Source organism: Trichechus manatus, unplaced genomic scaffold (genome assembly GCF_000243295.1).
Source record: "Trichechus manatus latirostris isolate Lorelei unplaced genomic scaffold, TriManLat1.0 scaffold00139, whole genome shotgun sequence".
NCBI classification, from domain to species: Eukaryota; Metazoa; Chordata; class Mammalia; order Sirenia; family Trichechidae; genus Trichechus; species Trichechus manatus.
In genome coordinates this window covers 6,861,072-6,887,918 of record NW_004444075.1, presented here as the reverse complement: position 1 = coordinate 6,887,918, position 26,847 = coordinate 6,861,072, and positions in this window count along the sequence as shown.

Here is a 26,847-nt window from a genome sequence, read left to right as displayed (position 1 = left end):
CCCTACTGACAGTTTTCACTAAGAAAAATGATTTATTAAAAGAAAATATTTTTTGAAGGTGAATACTGGAAACATATGTACCTGAAAGATCACAGATGTCTAAAATTATTTTGTATATATTGCTTGGAAGTTTGGATAATGGAAAAAAAAGAAAGGTCCCTTTTATTGATCTCAAGATGGAGATACACTTGGTAATATTACAACAATGACTCAGAACCTACGGATAGTGGCACCTAAAAGAAGAGTTCATTCATTCATTACTTCATTTAGTACATACTATAATCACCTAATACAATTATATAGATAAAGTATTGGCAATCAGGCTGCTCCCATTTTTTGCTTTGCTTTGTTTTTTATAGGAAACAGAGATAAACACAGTTTCCCCTGACATTAGCTAGGGGAGGTACAAAGGCAAGTCAGGGAGAGAATATCTGAAGAAACTGATGTGAGGCTGAGACCCAACTACTAAGAGAAAATGGCCAAGTAGAGAAAAAATGTGTGTGTGTGTGTGTGTGTGTGTGTGTGTGATCTTGAACTATCTGAAGTCTCAGGTTTGCTCAGCTTCCAGCACATCTCTTAAGCTTAGTGAAGCCAGAAATAAGCAAAATCATCCCAGATGGAACCAAAGAAGCAGAACTAATCATCCGAGAAGTATATTCCCCACTTTGGTATCATTTTAATATCTACACTCCATGCAAAATCAGATTTTTTATAGGAAATAATATGAACGTGGAATGCCCTGTGATTGGAAGTTTTTAACTTCGAAAGCAGAATAGTACTTGCATATGCAAAGAGAAACAATTTAGTCCTTTATATTCACTATTACAAACAGACTCCTTAAAGGTTAGCTATGACCTTGATGCTGTTTTTCTGTGACTTTTTCAGTTATTGCAACAAAAATCAAAGATCACGTCTCCATTAGCAAGGTAATCATCTTTTTTTTAAAAAAAAAAAAAAAAACAGGAGTATCAAGGGGTTAGGTGAAAAAGGAGGTCAATCAAGGGAATGGTAGTATCATGGTATGTCAGCTAGATAATATTTTAACAAAATTTCATAAGTACCGATAGTGGGAAAAAATTCATTAGTGTCATACTTTCAAAGTGCAGAAAAGTAATATCTTCGACGTTTGGCTGTGAAAATACTGGTGAAATTTATTTTTTTACTGCTATCATCTTACAGAAAAAAAACTACTTTTAATATCTAAGAGGATAAGCATTTTTTAAAACCATCTTGGGCCTTTTGAGGTCATTCCTGTAGAGACTGTCCTTTTGCATCAGTCAGTGGAAAAGCTATACATGCTCTGTCTCCACTGCACCCTCAACGTTTTCCAGTATTGAAGTCATAATAGTCCTTGCAGTTAAGAGCCTGGAGTAACCGTGACATCAATCCCATTTTTCTTCTGAAATGTTTGCATTATTTTAAAGAAATAAAAACAAACAGCTCAGGGTAAAAAGGTGGCCATACCGTTTCTGAAGACCTCAGTGTTAACAGCAGAGTGGCACACCGTCTATTAACTGCGTGCTCTATAAGCGTAAATACACAGGGGCGGTGATGTCAACAGGGCTGAAGAGAGCCAGATATTGCAGTGTTGTAACACTGTCAAGTCAGCCAAGAACAGAGAAGTCAAACATAAAAAGTTAAAGTAAAAACTGCATTCAGTTTTGTTCTCCTGTCACCACTGCAACCACTACTTTGCATTTATATAGGCCTTTCTACAGTATTTATGGTTTTATCACCATCATTAAGGAACACTATTAGACCTTTGTGACTTTAGTCCACCAACCTCCTTTAACTTCTAAAATGGAATATTTTAAAATACTTTAAAATATTTTTGCTGATTTCATTTTTTTTTAATGTTGAAAGATTTCAGGAGGATGTATTGAGCAACCATAAATAATTACAGGCAATTATAGATTGAAGATCGCATACCTGCAGCGAAGTATGCACTTCTCTGAATACTTAAAAGTGAGACCTTGGGCAGTTTATTTCCAGTGTAAATTGTAAGATTCTATAACAACCTAGAAATTTATTCACTCATGATATGGTATATTATAGAATGAAAAACAGTTCTATTTTGCTTATAGGATTCAATGTCTGATTGATTTGCCATAATGCAGAAGTGTTCTATTAGTGCAACTGGTTGCCCTGAGTCTGGTGTTAAGTAAATAAAGAGTAATGGGAGACACCTTAACCAGAGTGGAAGTTAGATATGCTTACTCTGAATGCCACACACTGGCTGCAACAATGGGCTCAGACATAACGATTGGAAGGATGGTGCAGGACTGGGCATTGTTTTCTTCTGATGTACACAAGGTCTCCATGAGTCAGAACCAACTCAATGGCACCTAACAACAACAACAGCACTGAGAATGCCAACCTGTCATATTATTTGCCCTGGGCTGGCTAAGACTTAAGAAAGTCTGCAAGTTCTAATTTTCTCTGAGATGACTGCTCATTTAACTACTAAGGAGGGCCGGTGAGAAGAACATCTCACATTAAATTTGACGGGTCTATATAAAGCGGTGTTCTCAGCAGAAACATTTCAACCATTGGCAGCCAGAACTCCAATAAAAAGTATAGAAAGATTACTTTAAACCAGCTTTATTCTTCAAATCCTTTGCTCTTACCACTGTCTTTCCACATGAAAATCTAGCCATCTCAGTGTTATCTAAGGTTATGTTTTTAGGCATAAAAGTGATTGTAGAAAATTTTTGATATTTTTCATGACATGTTATTAATAAAATTCCAAGAGATTCAAAAAACTTGGCAACATTTCTTAAAATTCAACATAACTTTCTTTTCTGAAATCTGACATGAAAGAATGTATATGTCATCACTTTCTCTAGTTTCCTTTTTCCTTACAATGGTACCAGTTGTGAAAGTCACAATTAATAAAAGAAGGGAAATTAGAAGAGAATTAATAAGAGAAAGGAAAAGGAAAAACAATTATTAAGCACTTGTACATTTCTAATATTGAGCTAAATATTTTAAATACATTCAGTAGTTATCATATACAAATGCAATATAAAATTACATCCATAATCTTTATAATTACATATGCATGATTTCAAATATGATTCTCACAAGTATACACGGACCTTAGTGAAACCTTCTTAATTTTAGTTATAAGGAAATAGTAATTGAGAATGGCTATTCCACATCAAAGAGTCCCAGGTGGCACAAATGGTTAAGTGCTGTACTACTAACCAAAGAATTAGTGGTTTAGACCCACTCAGAGGTGCTTTGGAAGGTCTGGTGATCTGCTTGTGAAAGGTCACAGACTTGAAAATCCTACTGTGCACATGTGGGGTCACCATGAGTCAGAATTGACTTGAAGGCATCTAAAACAACACATTCTAAATCTAAGATCACAAAGCTTGTGTAAGTATTAAAAAAAAACCATTGCCATTGGGTTGATTCTGACTCATAGTGACCCTATAGGACAGAGAGGAACTGCCCCATGGAGTTTCCAAGGAGAGTCTGGTGGATTTGAACTGCCAACTTTTCGGTTAGCAGATGCCTTCTTAACCACTGCACCACCAGGGCTCCTGTGTAAGTATAATTATTCCATTCTAAAGTGAGTAAAGGGAAACTCAGAGACATTAAGTGACTTCAACACAAAGTCACCCTGATGTTAGAACTGAAATAAGAAGCTCTCCTTCTACCACACCACTCTGCTTCAAAGAAATAAGAAAATACAACTTTTGTTTATGCAAAGCCAGTTATGAGTTAAACAGTCTTTTGGGAGTCTCACGTTAGCATACATATTCACAAAGAGCTCTGCAATCTAAGGAATTTTTACCATGTGTTAGTTTCATTGTGTTTTTTTTCAAAGGTGGACAGTGATATCCAGAAAAGCTAAATAATTTTGCCTAAGGTCAAACAGCAAAATTTCAGAATCAAATATCATCTGTGTTCTATCTGCGTTTCAGCTGACTTCACACCTGCCTCAGCAATAGTGTCAGCATCATTTATTTAGCAGTCACTGTTGAATAGATATTGCTAACATGCCCTAACATCCTGCAACAAAACGTTAAAATTTTAAAGACTCAAAAAGCACACGTCAGTGATCCACCCTTGTTGAATCTCTAGGAGCCCAGATGGAAGTGGATTGGGGAGTTTTCCTACAGCCCTAATAATGTTTAAGAGCAAATGAGTCCACTAAGTAGTTTCTTTTGTTTTCCCACTGCAAAAATTAAATTGGTCCATTTTTTAATCAACTTTCAATAAGGAACCATGAACAACTAATATCCTTGGAGAGACAGTAACACATTTTTCTCTATATAAGAAAACTTTGTTTAGATCATGTCCAAATAATTATAAGGCTGTAAACAAAGCAATATGACTAAATATGACTAAAACTAAATAACAATAAAACCTATTATGTAATTCTCTACATGAATATATCATAGAATTGGTGTTAAACTCTCCTTATTAGCCTCTGTGGGTACACTAGTTAAACAGGGAAAACTGAGGCTAATCACAACCATCCTAAGGCACTATCGAACTTTGAAATAATCTTGACTTAACCCAAATATAATTATGCTCATTACTGTTTTCCCATTATGGAGGTTGTGTTGTATGCTAATTTTTTAAATTATATTCTACTTATGTTTGGAAGCCAAACTAGATTGATGAAATGTTAAATGGGAAGGCTACATTTGTCATATATTTTTGATAATTCAGTTTTTATACTTTACAATAAATTCCCTCCATAATATCACAGTCATGTTTCAACTTACAAATGAAATTGATTTTCAGTTAACGCTTTGGTGATCAGGAAGTTTGAGGGTTATTTTCTGATTCATTGGCATCCTTTATCTGAATCTTTTATTGTATCTCTTATAAAATTTTCTTTGAGTCTCAGCTTAACTTAATGACTTTATAGGATGAAAAATTTTTATACAGGTAAATAACCTTTATAATGAGAGAAACATTAGAGATTAAGTAACTTGTAGTCATTCTGCTGGATTACTCAGAGCAAAGATTTGAATCAAGTTCTTCATCACTAGAGCTATTCCTTAAGCTGTGCTAATAGAGCACACCAAGAGGCTAGCTTTACCAACATATCACTCTCAAAATCTCGTCTTTCAAGACAAAGAAACTGTGGTTCAGTCTTCTATTTTTAGAATGTGTGCTCACCCACCTCTCAACAGTTCCAAAATGTAGCCTCTTTGGAGGAACAATTGAAAAGGCCTCTTTCTCAATTAAGTTTTTACAGCTGAGATAGAAGAAAAAAAAAAGGAAGTTTCTGTGTATCTTGAAATTGGATGCTAAGAGTAAAATGTTAAATATCATTATATCATAATTTACAATCATTTGACAATTAAATGTTGTTTAAAACTATCACTCTGTTTAGTATTGCAAAATATACTCTAAAATTGTGCACGTGGGTTTCGATCTGTGCTTGTCTATGTAGTGGGGTGTGAGTTATATGTAACAAAAACTGTATTAAAATACACATACTCCTTGGTACTGCTTTAATGAATAATAGTGAATTATAATTTAGTATTTTATGAGTGATTAAATATTCTGCTACAAACTTTTTGATGCCCAAATTGTATTCCATTGTATGGATCAGTGACAACTACTGCATCAAAATCATTTAGGATTCCCATCAAAATTCCAACAGCCTTTATTGAAAAATAGAAAACCAATCCTAAAATTTATATAAAAGGTCATAGGACACCAAATAGCTAAAGCAAACTTGAAGAAGAAGACTAAAGTACCTGGTACACTCATAGTGGTACACTCATACTGACCAAAATAAGTAAGGGAATATATGGTAATTACTCCTAAAAGGTATTTTAAATAATATTTTATGATGGCTTAAGATTATTTTGTTCTACATATGTTATAAACTCTGCCTTACAATGTTATTCCTTTTGCTTTAATATTCCCTGGCACTACTTGATCTGTCTACCACCTGTCTGTCAGTTTGTCATACTGTGGTGGTTTGCATGCTACTATATGATGCTAAGAGCTATGACACCAGTATTTCAAATACCAGAGTGGTCACCCATGGTTGATGCACTTCAAAGGAGCTTCCAGACTAAGACAAACTAGGAAGAAAGGCCTAGTGATCTACTTCCAAAAATTAGCCAATGAAAAACCTATAAAGCTTAACAGAATATTGTCCAGTATAGTGCTGGGAGATAAGCCCCTTAGGTTGGAAGGCACTAAAAAAAAACAGTGGCCACAGCAATGGATTCAAGCACACCAATGATCATGGAAGTGGTGCAGGACTATGTAACATTTTGTTCTTTTGTACTTGGAATTGTCATGACTTGGAGCTGACTCTAAGGCAATCAGTTTATGTGTTTAGGGATAACAAATACAAATGAAACATATTATTTTATATTTATCCACTTACTTCCTGTTTCCTCTACTCTTATTTCCTTGCTGCAGTTTCAAATTTCTATCTGGTAATATCGCTATTCAATCTGAAGTAAAAAGCTTACCATTTTTATAGTGTAGATCTTCAGGGAATAAATTATGTGTTTTTGTTTAGCTGAAAATGTTTATATTTCTCGTTTAGTTTTGGAAGATGATTTTATAGAATACAAAATGCTGAGTTGGCAGATTTTTTCCCCCATCACTTTAAAGATGTTGCATTATCTCTCATTTTCAGTGTTTCTGAAGAGAAGTCAGTGGAATTTCTTCTCATTGTTTCCCTATAAATAATGTGTCTTATTTCTCTGGCTGTTTTTCATATTTTCTGTCTATCTTTGTTGTTCAACACTTTGGTTTTGATGTGCCACACACATGATTGAGGTATATTTTGTTGCTGTTGTTGTTTTTGTAATTTTACATTTGCATTTCCCTAAATTCTTGGATTTTTAAGTCAACATTTGTTTGACTGTTTATTTGACTTTAATAAACTTTGAGAATATTAGGTCATTACCTTTAAATATTTTTTCTGACTCATTTTCACATTCTACTCTTTCTGGAACTCCTCTTAAATGTATGCTAAACCATTTGATATTATCTCACATGTTCCTTAATCTATTTATTTTTCATCAATCTCTTTTTCTCTTTGTTATTTAATGGATCCTTTATTCCTCTGTCTACAAGTTCACTGACCTTTTCTTCTGCCATCTCCAAATTTCCATTAAGCTCAAATTGCAATCACAAAGTTCCCATTTGGATTGTTTTACAATTTCCATTGCTGTATTGAGAGTTCTTTGTCATTTTCTTTCAATTTTATAAACATACTTTTTTTTAAGTTTATGCAAATATTTGTAACAGTTATTTACTGTAGCTTTTTGCTAAATCCAAAACCTGAGCCACCTTGATGTGATTTTCTTTCTTTTTTTTGGTTCCCATTTTCTAGTTTCTGAGCACGTCTAATAGCAATTAGTTGTACTGGACATCATTATTATATTATAGGAAATTTAGATTGCATTGTCTCCTCCTGAAGAATGTTTAGTTCTGTTCAACAACCGTGGGTAACCTAGGTTTTGAGCTTTGTTAGATCTGTGGAAATTTACAGATGTTTTCCAAAGTCTTTAAGACGTCAGTATTCAAATCTAAATACCTGCAGGCCTTGTTTGAGTTGGTTTTGGCTTTTTTTTTTTAGGGTTGATTGGTTTTTGTAGTATATCAGATGTATACAATGATGCTAATGGGGGTTAATGTGGTCTCTCTACTCTTGCAGGTCAAGACTCCAATATTCCCTGGCACTACTTGATCTGTCTACCACCTGTCTGTCAGTTTGTCATACTGTGGTGGCTTGCATGCTACTATGATGCTAAGAGCTATGACACCAGTATTTCAAATACCAGAGTGGTCACCCATGGTTGATGCACTTCAATGGAGCTTCCAGACTAAGACAAACTAGGAAGAAAGGCCTAGTGATCTACTTCCAAAAATTAGCCAATGAAAACCCTATAAAGCTTAACAGAATATTGTCCAGTATAGTGCTGGGAATTAAGCCCCTTAGGTTGGAAGGCACTAAAAAAAACAGTGGCCACAGCAATGGACGCAAGCACACCAATGATCATGGAAGTGGTGCAGGACTATGTAACATTTTGTTCTTTTGTACTTGGAATTGTCATGACTTGGAGCTGACTCTAAGGCAAGTAACAATACAACACTTGATTCCTAGTTTCTCTGTTCACTGCTTAACTCCATAACACCTACTGGGTTGTAAGCTTCTGGTAGTCTCACCTGCTAGTACATAGCACAGCCCTCAGACAATTTCTCATAGAGAACCCTTACACAAAATTTGAGGTATCATCTCCGCACAACCCCCTCTTATCTTATGCTGTGCTTCAGCTGACTTGAACTCAGATCTTTGCCTCTTCAGCTCAGGGGGACCATTGTATTCCTGTTAATCCCTAGCGTGCTGCTCTGTTTTTGGGAAATTGTTCCTATTCACAGAGCCAATGATACAGTGGAGCTCACTGCATGATTTTCTGCTTTCTCAGGGACGACAGTCTTATACGTCCTGTGGTTGAGGCCTGAAAACATTTGTTTCATGTATTTTGTCCAGCTGTATGTTTATATATGATGGAAGGATAGTATGGTACCAATTATGAGATCATTGCCAGACCTGAAATCCTCAAAGTAGCTTTTTATTATTACTTTTTATTACAGCATTTAATTTTATAGCCCACAAGAATCAGTCAACATTTGCTAAAAAGGGGAGAAAAAAGGGTATGAATGAAATCTGATAGAAGCCAGCTACAAAAAGCTCTAAGATGCCATGTAAGATTTTAAAATCAGGAGTATAAACTCTTTAGTATCTCAACAAATCTCCTGTGTTGCAATCATAAAATCCCATATTAGCCAATTAATTTTTCTTATAGCTTAATGATTGAGGTCTATAATTTGCTGATGGAGCAGCACAGATGATTCTAACAGCTTGTTTTCTAAATCAAATCAACTGAAACTATCTATTGATGATCTAATGCCACAATATAATAAAGATTTTTTTCCTTTTTGCATATTTTGCTGTTTCAGTAAATAGTTTAATTATTATGCTTGCCAAGGTTTACTGACTAAGCTCTATACTTTAGCTCTTGATTTTGCATATTTTATTGCTCACATTACATATTTCACAGATTATCTCACATCTGTTCTAGATTTGTGACAATATTATGTATATTACCAATGATGAGGGTCAAGTTATCTACTGGACTTTGCTCATTTGCATATCTTGCTAAGTGAGCTATATATTTAATCATAGTCTGACATTTGCAAAATAATACATCATACAAATATACTTTATTCATAGTTTATTGACTTAGAGAAGATTAATCTTTCTTTCATGGCTTTTATTTTGTATTTATACTTTAATGTTATTTTGCCTAAAAGATTACTTTTTTAACGATTTCAGTGTAATAGAGTCAATGTAGTAGAGGAGCTATTATTCTAGAATAAGCTGCAATATGGAATTCTGCCTACCATATATGGAATCTCAAATTATTTTTAATTGTTTATATAGTAAAAGTCTGTGCATTTTACAGGAAACCTAATGTTTGTCCTTTGCAATGTGTTACTTCTAGGAAAAAAAAATTTAGAAACATAGAGGTTATAAACAACTTAAATCTAACTTAGTATTTAGTTACATGAATGTTTATTTTAATATATATGTATTTTTTTACATCAGGAGAATAATAGAAAATTATGGAAACCATTTAATGTTAATTGTAGGGTGACAAATCTTGTAACTATTCTTATATGAACTTACATGACTATACCGTAACTTTTCTCTTTATATGCTGTGATATTTGATCACATACCTAAATTAAAATTTGAATAGCATTTCAAAAGGGTTTTGTATGTGAGCTATATACGAGCACACCTCCTTTTTATTGTGCTTTGCTTTATAGCACTTCACAGTTTTTTACAAATTGAATGTTTGTGGCAACTCTGCATCGAGCAAGTCTATCAGCGCCATTTTTTCAACAGCATGTGGTCACTTTGTGTCTCTGTGTCACATTTTGGTAATTCTCACAGTATTCCAAAATTTTCATTATTATTATATGCATTACGGTAATCTGTGATCAGTGATCTTTGATGTTACTATTGTTTTGGAACGCCATGAACCGCGCCCATATAAGACGGCTAACTTAATAGATAAATGTTACGTGTGTTCTGACTGTTCCACCAATGGCCCATTTCCCCATCTCTCTCCCTCTTCTTGGACCTACTTATTCCCTGAGACATGACAATACTGAAATTAAGCTAATTAATAACCCTACAATGGCCTCTAGGTGTTCAAGTGAAGGGAAGAGTCGTAGGTCTCTCACTTTAAATCAAGAGCTAGAAATGCTTAAGCTAAGTGAGGAAGTCATCTTGAAAGCCTAGACAGGCAGAAAGGTAGGCCTCTTACACCAAACAGTTAGCCAGTTTGTGAATGCAAAAGAAAGGTTCTTGAAGGAAATTAAAAGTGCTACTCCAGAGAACACACTAATGATAAGAAAGCAAAACAGCCTTATTGCTGATATGGAGAAAGTTTGAATGGTCTGGAGAGAAAATGAAACCAACCACAACATTCCATTAAGCCAAAGCCTAATCCAGAGCAAGGCCCTAACTCTTTTCAATAGTATGAAGGCTAAGAGAGGTGAGGAAGCTGCAGAAGAAAAGTTTGAATCTAGCAGACATTGGTTCATGAGATTTAGGGAAAGAAATCATCTCCCTAACATAAAGTGCAAGATACAGCAACAAGTGCTGATTTAGAAGCTGCAGCAAGTTATCCAGAAGATCTAACTAAGATAATTGATGAAGGTGGCTACACTAAATAACAGATTGTCAATGTAGATAAAGCGCCCTTATACTGGAAGAAGATGCCATCTAGGACTTCCAAAGCTAGAGAGAAGTCAGTGGCTGGCTTCAAAGCTTCAGGCTGACTTTCTTTTAGGGGCTAGTGCAGCTGGTGACTTTAAGTTGAAGCCAATGCCCATTTACCACTCTAAAAATCCTAGCGCCCTTAAGAATTATGCTAACTCTAGTTTGCCTGTGTTCTATAAATGGAACTACTGAGCCTGGATGACAACACATCTGTTTACAACATGGTTTACTAAATATTTTAAGCCCACTGTTGAAAACTACTGCTCAGAAAAAAAGATTCCTTTCGAAGTATTACTGCTCATTTACAATGCACCTGGTTACCCAAGAGCTCTGATGGCAATGTATAAGGAGATTAATGTTGTTTTCATGTCTGCTGACACAACATCCATTCTGCAGCCCATGGGTCAAGGAGTAATTTCGACTTTCAGATCTTATTATTTAAAAAATACATTTCATAAAGCTATAGCTGCCATAGATAAGTGATTCCTCTGATGGGTTACCAAAAAAACTAAAACCAAACCCATTGCCGTCTAGTTGATTCTGACTCAGCGACCCTACAGGACAGAGTAGAACTGCCTCATAGAGTTTCCAAGGAGCACCTGGTGGATTTGAACTGCCAATCTTTTGGTTAGCAGCCGTACCACTGAAACACTACACTACAATTGAAAACCTTCTGAGCAGAATTCACCATTCTAGATGCCATTAAAAACATTCGTGGTTCATGGGAAGAGGTCAAAATATCAGCATTAATAGGAGTTTGGAAGAAGTTGATTGCAAACCTCATTTATGACTTTGAGAGGTTCAAGACTTTAGTGGAGGAAGTAACTGCAAATGTGGTGGAAATAGCAAGAGAATTAAAATGCGAAGTGGAGCCGGAAGATGTGACTGAATTGCTGCAATCTCATGATAAAACTTTAACAGATGAGGAGTTGCTTCTTATGGATGAGCAAAGAAAGTGGTTTCTTGAGATGGAATATACTCCTGGTGAAGATGCCATGAATGCTGTTAAAATGACAAGAAGATATTTAGAATATCACATAAACTTAGTAGATAAAGCAGTGGCAGGGTTTGAGAGGATTGACTCAAATTTTGAGAGAAGTTCTACTGCGGGAAAAATGCTATCAATCAGTATTACGTGCTACAGAGAAAAGTTTCGTGAAAGGAAGAGTCAATCGATGCGGTAAACTTCTCTGTTGTTTTATTTAAAGAAGTTGCCACACCCACCCCAACCTTCAGCAACTACCATCGTGCTCAGTCAGCAGCCATCAACAGAGAGGCAAGACCCTCCACCAGCAAAAAGATGACAACTTGCTGCAGGCTCAGATGAGGTTTACCGCTTTTTAGCAATTAAGTATTTTTAATTAAAGAATGTACATTGTTTAGGCATAATGCTATTACACACTTAATAGATTACAGTATAGTGTAAGCATAATTTTTATATGCCCTCAGAAACCAAAAAATTAGTGTGATTTGCTTTATTGCAGTGGTCTGGAACCGATACTGAAATATCTCTGAGTTATGCCTGTATTTCATATCATTTAGTTATTACATGAGTGAACAAAATAGCAAGAATGTGAAAAGAATTTTATTTTACAACTATATATCACTGAGAATCTCATCTAACTTTATATGTCTAGAATTCCCTGAGATTGGTATGTCATGACTATAAAAGTTCACTAGAAGAATTTTGTTAGAATATTTGTTCTTGGAAACATTTGTATATTATTATCTGCACTTTCCTTTGTGAATTTAAGTCTTTTATTTAAAAACAGAAACTCATTAAAGGAAAATATCTCAGTGTATTGAAAAGACCCCAAGATTTAGAATAATATAAATATGCCATTTTTTATAAATGCTATTTCCTTAAAATAATTAGCAGTAGAATTCATAAAATTAGGCTCTTCAAATGTCACTCGAGTTCCATGACTAGTTTCAATAAGTCCCTGGATACTATTTATGAAATTAGTGTTTGCGTATCTGTGCTTTGTATTTTCTTTCATTCTTTTCTTTTTTTTTTTGTGAGATGAAAGATTAAATATCTCTACTTAAATGGGAAAATATTTTGCTATTTCAGTAAATAGTTTAATTATTATGCTTGCCAAGGTTTACTGACTAAGCTGTATACTTTAGCTCTTGATTTTGCATATTTTATTATTCACATTACATATTTCACAGATTATCTCATGTTTCCTTGTAATTTGGAAATTTTGAAAAGAGCATGCCTTATCCCAGTTAAATTTTCCCTTGGAGAAGGAAAAGAATGAAGGGAAGAGAGGGTAGTTGTTCCAAGTAGCAAATTTTTAAGTCTTACAGTTGACCGATATCACCTCCCTGGGTCTTTCCTCTCAGATAAGGGTGATTCTGGGATGTGGCCTTATCTGCAGAATAACAAGTTTTCAAAATACAATATAAATGCCATGTATCTTTGCCTGTACTATTTTCACTGTCTAGAATACACTCCAGTCTCTGCATGACAAGCCCCTTTTTATCTCTCAGATCTAAAAAAATCTTCTCAGAAGTCTTGCATAGATTAGGCAGTGCCATACCCATTCCTCCACCTCACACAGCAGAGCTTCAGACTAAGATGGATTGAAAGAAAGGCCTGTCAATCTGCTTCTAAAATTCAGCCAGTGACAACCCTATAAATCACAATGGTCCACTTTGCAAGTATTCATGGGGATGGCACAGAACTGGGCAACATTTGGTTCTGCTGTGCATGGGGTTGCCGTGAGTAGGGGGCTAACTCAACTACAGTTAAAAACAGCAATTCTATAAATTTAGTGGAGCTGGGTAGCAACTGACCTATGGCTGATTTGCTACATTCCAATTGCCAGACTTTCAAACAATCTCCTTACCTTGTTTACATTTTTGTTCATATGTGTATCCGGCCTGTATAGTTGTGATCTCTCTCTTTTTTTAATATTCTTGACCTCTATACTTGTAGACATAAAGAGAAGAGGAGAATATTCGTAGAGAGTTCTCATTGGAGTTAGAGTTCAAATACACATGTCTACCAGCTAGGTCAGCCAGTTGAGCAGGGGCAGAATGAAATTGACAACAGGGCAGAGAATAAAGAAAAAGAGAAATAATGGAAAAGTAAAAAACTGATGTTAGCATATTTAGAAAGAAGAAAATTAGCTAAAATCAAGGAAATGTGCCAGACTCTGGGCTAGGTACTTAACGTATATCATAACTATATAAGAAATAGATATTTTAATTCTTGTATCTATACATTAAAAAACACGCAAAGTTAAACTCATCAGATATTAAGTAGCATGCTCAAGGAGCAAATCTGTCTTAGTCTTCTTATTCCAAGCCCATGATCTTTCCACTAGGTTAGGTTACCTCTCTGTGATATTTTGTAAGTCAGGCGCTGCACATTTTGGCGTGTTTGAAGCTGGCTACCAAATCTTATTACATAAAGACAAAGAATGTGGGTAAGAGACTAAAGTGAAGGCTCTTATGCCAGTTTAGAGAAAAAAAAGAAAAAAAAAAAGCTAAAACAAGTAAGATCTCTAATAGGATCACAAGGAAGAAAAATAACAAGAAACAACTAAACTAAATTGGAAACCCTGCTTGGTGTAGTGATTAAGATCTACAGCTGCTAACTAAAAGGTCCGCAGCTTGAATCCACCAGGTGCTCCTTGGAAGCCTGATGGGGCTACTCTGTCTGTCCTATAGGGTTGTTGTGAGTCGGAATCGACTTGATGGCAATGGGTTTGGTTTGTTTTTTTGGTTAAACTGAATCAGATTTGTATTTGCTTTTCAGGATATTTACTTTTAGATTTTCTTATTTTCTTGAATATTCTGAAATTTACTTGTAATTTTATAACTGATTTCTTACATCTTCTAAGAAATACTACATTGTGTTGACAATGTTCAATTTAAAAAATAATGATGTCTCATAGACATCACAGAAACTGAAAAGTTATTGTTTCTTATTCTTTTGCTTGACTCTATGTAGCTTCCTTGTAGCAATATGATTATTGTCCATCAGAAACCTATGAGACTAGTCTTTTGTGATTCACAGATGATGTAGATTCTATAAGAAAAAAATAATTAATAGTTACTCTTTACAAAAAAAATTGATTCTCAGAACAAGAAAATAATGCAGATGTTTGTTGATATCCTTCAAAATGTGTGTGTGTGTGTGTGTGTGTGTGTGTAAGCATTTAGGAAGAAGTCTTCAGTGTCTATACTCAAGGAATAATTTTTAAGATCTTTGGGTACTATGGAGTTTTCTGTATTCATATTAATTACCACTTAATTCTTAAAAGTCATGATCATACCTGCTATATAATTCTACCATTCCAATCTGGGCAGAAACAAATACGCACTCAATACTATGTCCTGTTATGTTTTAAAATTATATTTTATCTTTCTTTTCCTTTTTTCCTTTCTGTCCCCCTCTTTTCCTTCCTGAACATTTAGTCCACAAGTAATGGGTTGCCCTCCCATGGGGAAGTAGTGCGACATTGGAGGACCTGTGCCTCAGAGGTTATCAGGCAGATGCATTGGAGTGAAGGTTAGATATGTGCACAGATGAGCCCAGCACCAACTGTCTGAGACCCTGTGGCATGAGGAGGACATCTACCTAAGATGTCGGCCCTGAACAGCGTGTCAGAGCCCAATGAATTAAGGAGGGCATCTCCATAGGAGAGCAGAAGGGGCAACAACAGTGCAGGAAATAGTTACACACTGGGGATTGATTAGATAAGTAAAAGTATTAAAGACAGTGAGAACTAGATTTCCCACTGTCAAAGGAAAGAGTTAAAAATATGGAAAGTAGAAACTAGAGTGAACTCTGTTGTAATGAATAGGAATGAAGTGAACTAACGTTTGTTAATATACAGAGATAGAAATAAATATAGATGTAAACATGTGAGAGATATATATATATATATATATTTATATATATATGTAGATACACACATTTATTCACTGTCCACTGAAAAGATCAGGAAGCAATGACATCTCAATAGCAATAATCACATCATATAGTGTCCAGATCTTAATTTCTAAATACCATTTTCCACTATAAGAATTCAGGGCTGTGAGGACTTCCAGCAACATGGCGCTCTAGGCAAGAAGCACCATGCTGTCCCTCCACAGCAAAGATCCGAAAAACTAAGCCAAACAGAGAAAACAACAACCCTGAAATCCTAAACATCAAATGAAGAGATAAAGAACTCAGCCAAGTACCAAACAGAATAAGAAACTGACATAGAACAGAGAGCGAGGAGACACACATGGAGAGGTCCCCTATCAGCTAATGCAGCACGGATTTTCCATCTTGGACTCCTATCAGAGACCAGCAAATAAGGGGTATGAGAAAGCAGCTTCACAGAGCTTCCAGCAGGAGACAAAACAACTGGTAAACAGCAATATATGCTTTCCCTCCCCCCACCCTTCTTCACCCCCACTAGGCCTCCTCTGCTTTCTGCTGCCACAGTCTCTTGGCCAGGAAGCACCGGCTGTTTGGATTTTACCTGCCCGCACTAGCTGACTCCCTGAGTGCCATTTGTTGGCTGCTGGTGTTGCTTTTTTCCCCTTCTTTTGATTCCTTCCTTAACTCTCACCCCCTCCCCCTCCTTTTGCTCAAATACCTGGGTCCGTATGCCATCTTTGCTTTTTCCTGAGGGGCTGTGGAGCTTGAGTGTGGAACTTCTTCCCAGTCTGTGCTGCCACACTGGTGGGATCCTGGGGATTTTTGTTTCTTTTCAATTGTTTGTTTGTTTTCTTTTTCTTTTCTGGAGTTGGGACCCCTTTTTGGCCAGGTGGTGCTGTGCGGCTTGCAACCTGCGCTCTCAGCTTGCCCAGACATGCAGAGGGATCCCTGAGGGCATTTCTTTTTTCGTGTTATTTTTAATTTTCCAGTTTTTTGGGGGGTTTTCTTTGTTCTTTCTTTAAAATTTGTTTTGTTTTCTTTTCCCTCTTTTTCCCTTTTTCTCTTCATTACTCAGTTTCTCATCTCTCTATACCTTCATTCTCTTCCTGTCCCCTGGATACCTGGCACTGAATACTTCTACATCTCCTAGCCAGGCTGAACTTCAACACCTGGGAACAGCTTCCCCAGACTGCATAGCTGCACCGGTGGGATCCATGGGAGCTTTGCTATTCTTTTTTCTTTCTAATTTTTATTTCTTCATTCTTTTCTTTTTTTTCTTCTTATTCCTCTTTTTTTTTTTTCTCCATTTCATAGTCTCTCATCACTCCAACTGCAAGCTCCCCTAGCACTCTATTTTGTTTGTATGTTTTTGGCTCCTGTTCCTCTCTCCCCTCTCCCATACCCATCTTAGCTCCACACATCAGAATCCCCCCCCTCCATCCTGCCTAGCTGAACCGTGCGCTTAACATCACACCACCAAGCAGCACAGGCAAAGCCTACCAGAACCTGCCCTGCACTGACTACCAGCTCACCCTGGTGGCCATAGTAAGTGCCACAAACAACCTATCCCAGAAACTCCTCTTCAGCTAGACCTGTCCTGCTGTACCATATCTGAGCAAATGACCCTGCCAATTGGAGAAGGAGGTGAAAAGTATCATGCCCAAAGACGAGCAAACACAAAGAACACATAACCCTGTCTGCTCAGACATAGCCAAATTAAAAAAAAAAAAAAAGGAAAAAACAAACAAATCTACAATCAATAAATGAGAAAAATAACTACTTAATGCCCCGAAGACAGCAGACAATATAAAAACATTTACAAAAACAGGACAGGATGGTTCCCGTAGGCATCCAAAATAAAACACCAGATGACTTTCCAGTGTAAGAAAAGGCACTAGAACTATCTGATGGGGAATTCAAATCTTTAATACTCAGAATTATCGAAGAGTTAAAGCAAAAAGCAGACAAAAATGAGGAAAAAATAGACAAATTCATGGAAAAGACTGACAAATTCATGGAAAATACAGACAAACAAATGGAAGAATTCAGGAAAATGATGCAGGAACAAAATGCCAAAATAAATTCACAGCTAGAGATTATTCAACAACAACAATTAGAAATCCAAAAGATAAACAACAAGATTTCAGAAATGGACAGTGTCATAGAGGGATAAGGAGCAGATCTGAAACGGTGGAAGACAGAAGCAGAAGAATTGAAGACAAACACTTGGATACAACTCTGTTTGAGGAAAAAACAGAAAAAAAGAACAAAGGAAAATGAAGAGACCCTGAGAATTATGTGGGATACAATCAAAAGCAAAAATCTGCAAGTGATCAGATTTCCAGAACAGGGGGAGAAAACAGAAGACACAGAAAGGATCATTGAAGAATTGCTGACAGAAAACTTCCCCAATATCATGAAAGATGAAAAGATGACCATCCAGGAAGCTCAACAAACCCCGTATACGATAGACCCCAAAAGAAAATCATCAAGGCATATCATAATCACACTTGCTAAAACCAAAGACAAACAAAGAATCCTGAGAGCAGCTGGAGAAAAACAAAAAATCACATACAGAGGGGAAACAGTAAGACTATGCTCAGATTATTCAGCAGAAACCATGCAGGCAAGAAGGCAATGTGATGACATATATAAAACCTTGAAAGAAAAAAATTGCCAGCCAAGAATAATATATCCTGCAAAACTCTCGTTCAAATATGATGGTGAAATTAGGTCATTTCCAGATAAACAAATTAAGGGACTATGTAACAACTCAACCAAACTTACAAGACTTATTAAAGGAAGTCCTTCGATCTGAAAACAAACAATATCAGACCACAGGCTGAATAAAGGACACAGGATTGTACTAGTCAGGTAACAACCTAGGAAATGAACTCTTAAGGACTATGCAAAACCAAAAGAATTACAAAAGGGAACCAGAGAGGTTAATCTGTAAATGACAGCAGCATCAGAACAATAAAAGAAGGAATAAATGGTGTAGATATAGAACCTTCTAGTAGAGAGGAAGTCAAGCAATACCAAGTAATAATAGACTGGTTCAGATATAGGAAGATACGGGTAAATTTCAAGGTAACCACAAAGAAAGTTAACAAACCTACTCATCAAAATAAAGAGGAAAAACATAAAGTCTCAGTAAAAACAAAACCTACAAAAACAAAATGAATGAAAAATATTCCACCAACAAAAGGAACTCAGCACAGGAGAGTAAGAGGAAGAAAACTGGAGGACATAATGTTGAGTGAAACAAGTCAATCACAAAAGGACAAATATTGTATGAGACATCTACTGTATAACTCATGTAAAAGTTTACACACAAAACAATCTTTGTTGGTTATGAGGGATGGGAGGAGTGGGGGTGGGAACTAAATAGCTAAGTGGTAACTTTGGTGAAGGGTAAGACAGTACACATTACTGGGGAAACCAGCACAACTTGTACAAGCAAAGGTCATGGAAGCTCCGTAGACACTTCCAAACTTCCTGAGAGACTGAATTGCTGGGTGGAGGGCTGTGGGGACCATGGTCTCAGGGAACAACTAGCTCAACTGGCATAACACTGTTTACAAAGACAATGTTCTACATTCTACCTTGGTGAGTAGCGTCTGGGGTCTTAAAAGCCTGTGAGCGGCCATCTAAGATACTCCACTGGTCTCACCCCTTCGGGAGTGCGATGGTTAAGATTGTGTGTCAACTTGGCTGGACCATGATTCTCAGTGTTTTAATGTAATCACTCCCATGATTGCATACACTGTGAGTAGCGAAGTCTCCTTGTGGGTGTGGCCCGCATCGGTATATAAGCAGACGTTCTGGCTTTTTGCTCTCTCTGGATTCTGCAGCTGCTTCCTGTCATCTCATCTCCCTTTCTTGGGACTTGAGCTGTCAGCTTATCTGCCAAACCTAGGATTCATCGATCTACACAGCCTGTGAGCGGAAGCCCTGCTCTCCGACCTCCCGATCTTGGGCTTGCCAGCTTCTGCATCTGTGTGACTTGGGATAGGCCTCTACCCTGATCCATGGACTTGGGAAGTTCTAGCCTCTACAATCACGTGAGCTGTTTCCTTGATATAATCTCTGTCTATACATATATATTTATACACTTTACTGGTTTTGCTTCTCTAGAGAACCCAGCCTAAGACAGTGAGCAAGGGAGAATGAAGAAAACAAGATACAAGGAAAAGATTAGTCCAAAGGACTAGTGGACCACAGCTACCACAGCCTCCACCAGACTGAGTCCAGTACAGATAGATGGTGCCCAGCTACCACCACTGACTGCTCTGACCAGGATCACAATAGAGGGTCCTGGACAGAGCTGGAAAAGGATGTAGGACAGAATTCTAACTCACAAAAAAAGACCAGATTTACTGGCCTGACAGACTGGAAAAACCCCGAGAGTATGGCCCCCAGACACCCTTTTAGCTCTGTGGTGAAGCCCCTCCCAAAGTTCACCATTCAGCCAGGGATTGGACAGCCTCATAAAACAAACCAGGACTAATGAGGCATAGCAGTCCAGGGACAAGGACTAGAAGGCAGGAGGGGACAGGAAAGCTGGATAGGGAACCCAAGATTGAGAAGGGACAGTGTTGACATGTCATGGGTTCGTTAGCCATTGTCATAGGGCAATATGTGTACTAACTGTTGAATGAGAAACTATTTGTTTTGCCAACCTTCATCTAAGGTGCAAAAAACAGAAAGGATTATCTATGTGAGATCAAATTGACAACAGCAACTCAAAAGGTTTGATGGGAAGCCTAGGGGACAGTGAGTTGAAAATAATGGTGATGGAATAATTTGGAAAAGTATAGTGAGAATAGCCGCACAACTGGAAGAATGTAATTGATGTCACTAAATTGTACATGTAGAAACTTTCAAAATGGTGTAACTTTGGCTATGCATATTTTCACCAAAAAAAAGGTCCTCAGGGTCGAGAAGGGAGAGTGTTGACATGTCATGGGGTTGTTAACCAATGTCATAAAACAATATGTGTACTGACTATTTAATGAGAAACTACTTGTTCTGAAAACCTTCATCTAAGGTACAAAAAAAAAAAAAAAAAAAGAATTCAGGGCTGCTTGGAGAAATGGCTGATTCCAAGGCTGGTGCAGGAAAAATTTCCAGATGAAACTAGAATAACTTGTTCAAAAAAATAATTGAGATATGGCACAAGGACAAAGAAATCACCTTGAAGGAGTTGCATTGCCTAAATATAGGATAATTTGAGCACCCAAATAAATGATTGTAGTAGAATATAATTCACTGAAAAAAATATGGAATTTTATTCCGTACAGATATCAGTTTTAAAATTAATTATTTGAAAGCTTGATAGGAAATAGGATATTGAAAACATATTTAGGTTCCTCCCCCACAAAATACTTATTGAGCACAACAGGAAGAATATTAACCCTATAGTGGAGAAAACTTGCACACACTATGGTAATTAGAGGATGAAAATTAACATCCCCAAAAGTTGCTTGTATATAGCAAGACAAATTTTGTATACTTGTTTATCAGCAATCCTGATATATATTTTTTAATTAAGAAAATTACTTCTATATTTGTTTGGATTTTCTACTTTTATAAAACATATTATCTGATAATATTAATTTTTCATCCTTTTCAGTTCTTATACATTTTATTTGTTTGTTTTTAATCTCACCTACACTGGATAAATTTTCCATTGCACTACTGGAAAAAAAAAATGGTAACAGATGTAACCTTTTTCCCCCCAATATCAAGAAGAAACTTCTAATATTTTAGCATTAAGTACAGTGCTGGTATGAAAGTCATTTTTTAACTTTTCCTTCATGAAAGGGAAGGTATCTTGATGAACCCAAGAATACCACCTAACAAGTTGCAGGAAGAAGAACATGATATCACTTCTGTGATATTCCTGATGAATCCAGTCAAGAGAAAACATTAGCAAAATCTAAATCAAGGGACATTTTACAACATTACCAGCTTATAATCTTCAAAGTGTCAAGATCATGATAGTCAAGGAAATATGGAGAAACTGCTTCAAACTGACACAGATTAAAGAGATACAGAAGCTAAATTTAATAGATGATTTTCAACTAGATTTTTTTTGGGGGGGTACTATAAAGGACACTACTGGGCAACTGAGGAACACTAGTGGCACAGTGGTTAAGCATTCGGCTACTAACTGAAAGTTTGGTGGTTTGAACCCACCAGCAGTTCCACTGGAGAAAGATGTGGCAGTTCACTTCCATAAAGATTACAGCCTTGGAAACCCTAGGGGGCAGATTTACTCTGTCCTATAAAGTCGCTATGAGTTGGAATCTACTCAACGGCAACGGATTTGGTTTTTTGATTTATTGGGGCAATTGGTAAAACTTGAAATGCATTTGAGGATAAGACAATGTTGTTGTTGTTAGGTTCCTTCAAGTTGGTTCCAACTCATAATGAGCCTAAGTACAACAGAATGAAACACTGCCCAGTCATATGCCATCCTCACAATTGTTGTTATGCTTGAGCCCATTGTTGCAGCTACGGTGTCAATCCATCTCATTGAGGGTCTTCCTGCTTTCCACTGATCCTCTGCTTTACCAAGCATGACCCTCTCTAGGAATGGTTCTTCCTGATAATATGTCCAAAGTATGTGAGATGAAGTCTCACTCTCCTTGCTTCTAAGGACCATCCTGTCTGTGCTTCTTCCAAGACAGATTTATTTGTTCTTCTGGCAGTCCATGGTATATTCAATATTTTTCACCAACTCTATGACTCAAAGGCATCAATTCTTCTTTGGTCTTCCTTATTCATTGTCCAGCTTTCACATGCATATGAGGCGACTGAAAACACCATGGCTTGGGTCAGGAGCACCTTAGTCCTTACAGTGTTATCTTTGCTTTTTAACACTTTAAAGAGTTCTCTTGCAACAGATTTGCCCAATGCAATGTGTCATTGTTTGACTGCTGCTTCCGTGGGGGTTGATTGTGGATCCAAGTAAAATGAAATCCTTGACAACTTCAATCTTTTCTCCGTTTATAATGATGTTGCTTATTGGTCCATTTGTGAGGATTTTTGTTTTCTTTATATTAAGATGTAATCCATACTGAAGGCTCTGGTCTTTGATCTTCACCAGCAAGTGCTTCAAATCCTGTTTACTTTCAGCAAGCAAGGTTGTGTCTTCTGCATATTACAGGTTGTTAATGGCTCCTCCTCCTGTCCTGATGCTCTGTTCTTCATATAGCCAGCTTCTTGGATTATTTGCTCAGCTTACAGATTGAATAAGTATGGTGAAAAATACAACTTGACACACACATTTTCTGACTTTAAACCATGCAGTACCTGCTTGCTCTGTTGGAACAACTGCCTCTTGATCTATGTACAGGTTCCTCATGAGCACAATTTAGTGTTCTGGAATTCCTATTCTTTGTAATGTTATCCATAATTTGTTATGATCCACACAGTCGAATGTCTTTGCATAGTCAATAAAACAAAGGTAAACAGCTTTCTAGTATTCTCTGCTTTCAGCCAAGAGCCATCTGATATAGACAGTGATATCCTTCATTCCAAGTCCTCTTCTAAATCCAGCTTCAGTTTCTGGCAGTTCCATGTCAATGTACTGCTGCAACCAATTTTAAATGATATTCAGCAAAATTTTACTTGTGTGTGATATTAAAGTATTAATGTATGTGAAAGTGAAGTATTAACACTATTTTTCTGAATTTGATGGTTTTAATGTGGTTATAACCCTGGGTGGTACAATAGGTTAACGCCCTAGGCTGCTAACTGAAAGGTTGAAAGTTCGAGTTCACACAGAGGTGCCTTGGAAGAAAGACCTGGTGATCTACTTCTAAAAATCAGACATTGAAAACCCCGTGGGGCACAGGTCTACTCTGACACCCCTGGGATTGCCATGAGTCAGAATCTACTATTTGGCAACTGTTTTGTTTTTATTTTTTCCTATGGTTATAAAAAAATAATTCTTGTGTGTAAAGCATCATGTTGGCAACTTACTCTTAAATGGCACACAAAAAAAATGTCTTTTTGTTGTAGTTGTTATACTTGCAAATTTTCTATAAGTTTGAAACAGTTCCAAATAATTTTAAAGTAGTATATATATATTTTAAATTAGAGATAATAGTTCCTAGATTTAAAGAACCTGAAGTTAATATTTATAGCAGAAAATAATTTTTATGTAATTGAACAAGAAAATTACTTGCTGGTTTCACACTAGCAACCACAGAGGAATAACCACTGACTTTGTTGTTTCTCTTTTTGCTTTAGGTCACATGTATATAAAAAGAGGAAAAAGATAATAAAAGCTAACTGTATGTTCAAAGTAATCTTGTATATTCTAATTAATTGAAAAATGGGGGCTAGGTTGATCTCAGTGCAGAGATAAACCAATCACTATGGTTAATTATTTCAAAACTCTTCTACTGTCTTATGATCCACATGTGACTTAATAGTTCACACTTAAAGTAAAAGCTGTATTCCCTTACAATATCTCTCAGTAGAAGATTGTTGGGAAAACAAAGCTTTTGAGAATAAGCTGCTGGCTTGTGTTTGTACCTTTGAAAGTGGCAGGGTAAAACTGTAATATAGGAAATAGCACAAGACTTTGTAATTGTAGATAGCCAAAACAATTTTGTTGTTGAATAAAAGAAATTAACACAGGGAAGTGGCAAACAAGAGCTGATGACGTAGTGGAAAAATCATGAATTTTACAGTTTGACATACATGATTTTCACCACCTGTTCACTTCTCCCGTGAGATCATGAGCAATGATTAACCATTCAGACCCTTGAGTTCATGTTTGGTGAAAGAAGAACAGTATAATCTGTCACAGATTATATGTAAAGCCACTGGCACAGGGTTTTTTGATTTGTTGGTTTTCTGGATTTGAATTAACTTTCTTTTCAGTAATCTATTGAAAGACTGTACTCAGTCATTAATTATTGGGCTTTGCATCACTGGAATGCCAAAATTTAGGATTATGTACAGTGTATCAGATAAAATATCTACAGATTCTTTCTTGGTGCTATAGGCTCAAACACATGACCCCAATGTCTCCTGCCAACTCTATGGTAGGATGAGAATGCTAAACTAAATTGAAAGCTAAGCAAATGCTACAGACATATCAAAAATATCGTTGTATCCTTTTTCCTAGCATTTAGCCTAGTCCCAAAGAGAATTTTTCATACTCAGTGAACGATTGTTGAAGTAATTGGTCACCAATTAAGTAACAATGTATTTCGAACACTGGTATCATACATGTAATATTTTCTGATCACAAGGCTATTAAAATTGAAATTATTGTTTCAGGTAAATTAACACAGGTTGAGAAAAGTCATAATAGAATTTGGAAAAATATTTTAAATTGAATAATTATGAAAATACTACATTCCAAAATATTGTTTTAGATGGAGCTAAAACATGGTCATTAATAAATGTCCATAAGAAAGGAATAAAATATTAGAAAAGATTAAAAGCTGAATGTTAAAATAGTAAGCATACAGTTTAAGAAGATAGCAGAAAAATGAACATAAAGAAAGTAGAAAAAACGGAATTAATACAGAGGAGAGCAAAAATGAGTGAAAGAAAACAAACACAAAAAATGAACATCATCAAAGCCAAAAGTTTAAAAAAAAAAACCATTAAACTAAATTCTGAAAAAATTGATTCAAAAGAAAGAGCAAGACAGAGAGACAGTGAGAGAGACACACCCAGAAAAGAGATGGAGAGAGAGAGAGAGAAAGAGGGATAGAGAAGGAGACAGATACACACAGAGACCATATGGCTCATTTATGAACCATATCAGAAATGAGAGCTTGACTTAACTAAAGGTAATATAGATATGAAAAAGATCCTTCTCCTTATCAGCATCCCAGGGAACTCACTGACATTTTATCCCTAGAGTACTGAGGTCCCCAGACTGTCTACCTTCTTTTCTCCTCTTTTAGAGTCCTCTCTTAGTTGCTTTATGCATTTGGTCCAGGGTTTTAGTTATAATTAGTGGGAGGGATAAGATGGGATACACTTATTTTGCCTTGTTCAGAACCAGAAGGCTTTGTTTATATCTTTTAAAATCTCCTTACACTGATATATTTATGAGGTATCAATAGGAAGTTAACACAGCTACCTGTGTTCCATCTGTGATGTGTATCCAAAATTGTAAAATTCATTGTTATTATAGCATGCTAAGTAACAACTTTTTGTGGCAACTTCTATACAGAAAAATTTTATCTAATATTAAATACTTTTATTTTATTTCTTATTACTGGAAGAGGCTGCACAGGCCTGGTTCACTATTATTTACTCCCTATTGCTAACTGCCACATTGTCTCATTATCTTGTTTCTCCAGTCTCTACAAAAGGTTTAAGATTAACCGATGTTCCTCCTTGGAGGGTAGAAAACTAGTGATAATGATCTAAGGATGAAAACCAAACAAAGCACCCATCTTGTGACAAGAAAAAGCAGGATGTCACCAGATAATCCCCAAGAATACCAGTAGAAGATTAACTCATCTGAAGCACGACCACCTCAAGGGGAAACTAACACAAACTTCTAAGACCTATAATCTTGTCCCTGTTGCAGTGGCGTCGGCTGTCGGGGTGGCGGAGACAATAACCAAGGCCACAACTCTTACAGAGAAGTGGGGCCAGGAGGGTCACTCTGAGGAGTTGAACCCCGGCTTCAGTCCCAGGAGTTTATTTTATAGTCAATACAGCAAACAGTGAAGCAAATAACAGAACAATGGGCTTTGGGTGAGTAACAATAAGTTTCGGGCAAGGGAGGAGGAATTCAGGTAAACAAGCCGATCAGTAACGGGTTTGGAAAAACAAGTTGTGACAAGTCTCAACATGTTGGGGACAAGTTTCAACATGTTGTGCAGCACAGAGGCCTGTGGGAGCTGCATTTGTCAACAGTGCAGCCATGTTTAACTGGCATATATCCCCACATGTCCCTATAAAAGCCTTCAGTCGATCTGCAGTGGGGGAGGTGGGTTTTTTGGAGGAATCTATTCCCTTCTGTCTCCTATATATCGATATATAATAAACCTCTTGCTGCTCACCTCACCCCGTCTCAGAATTGGCTATTGCGGCAGGCAGCTCCAACCCGTGTTATTGCGGTAACATTACTTGAGCTATGGGAATTTCAGTTCAAATTTCAAAACACAAAT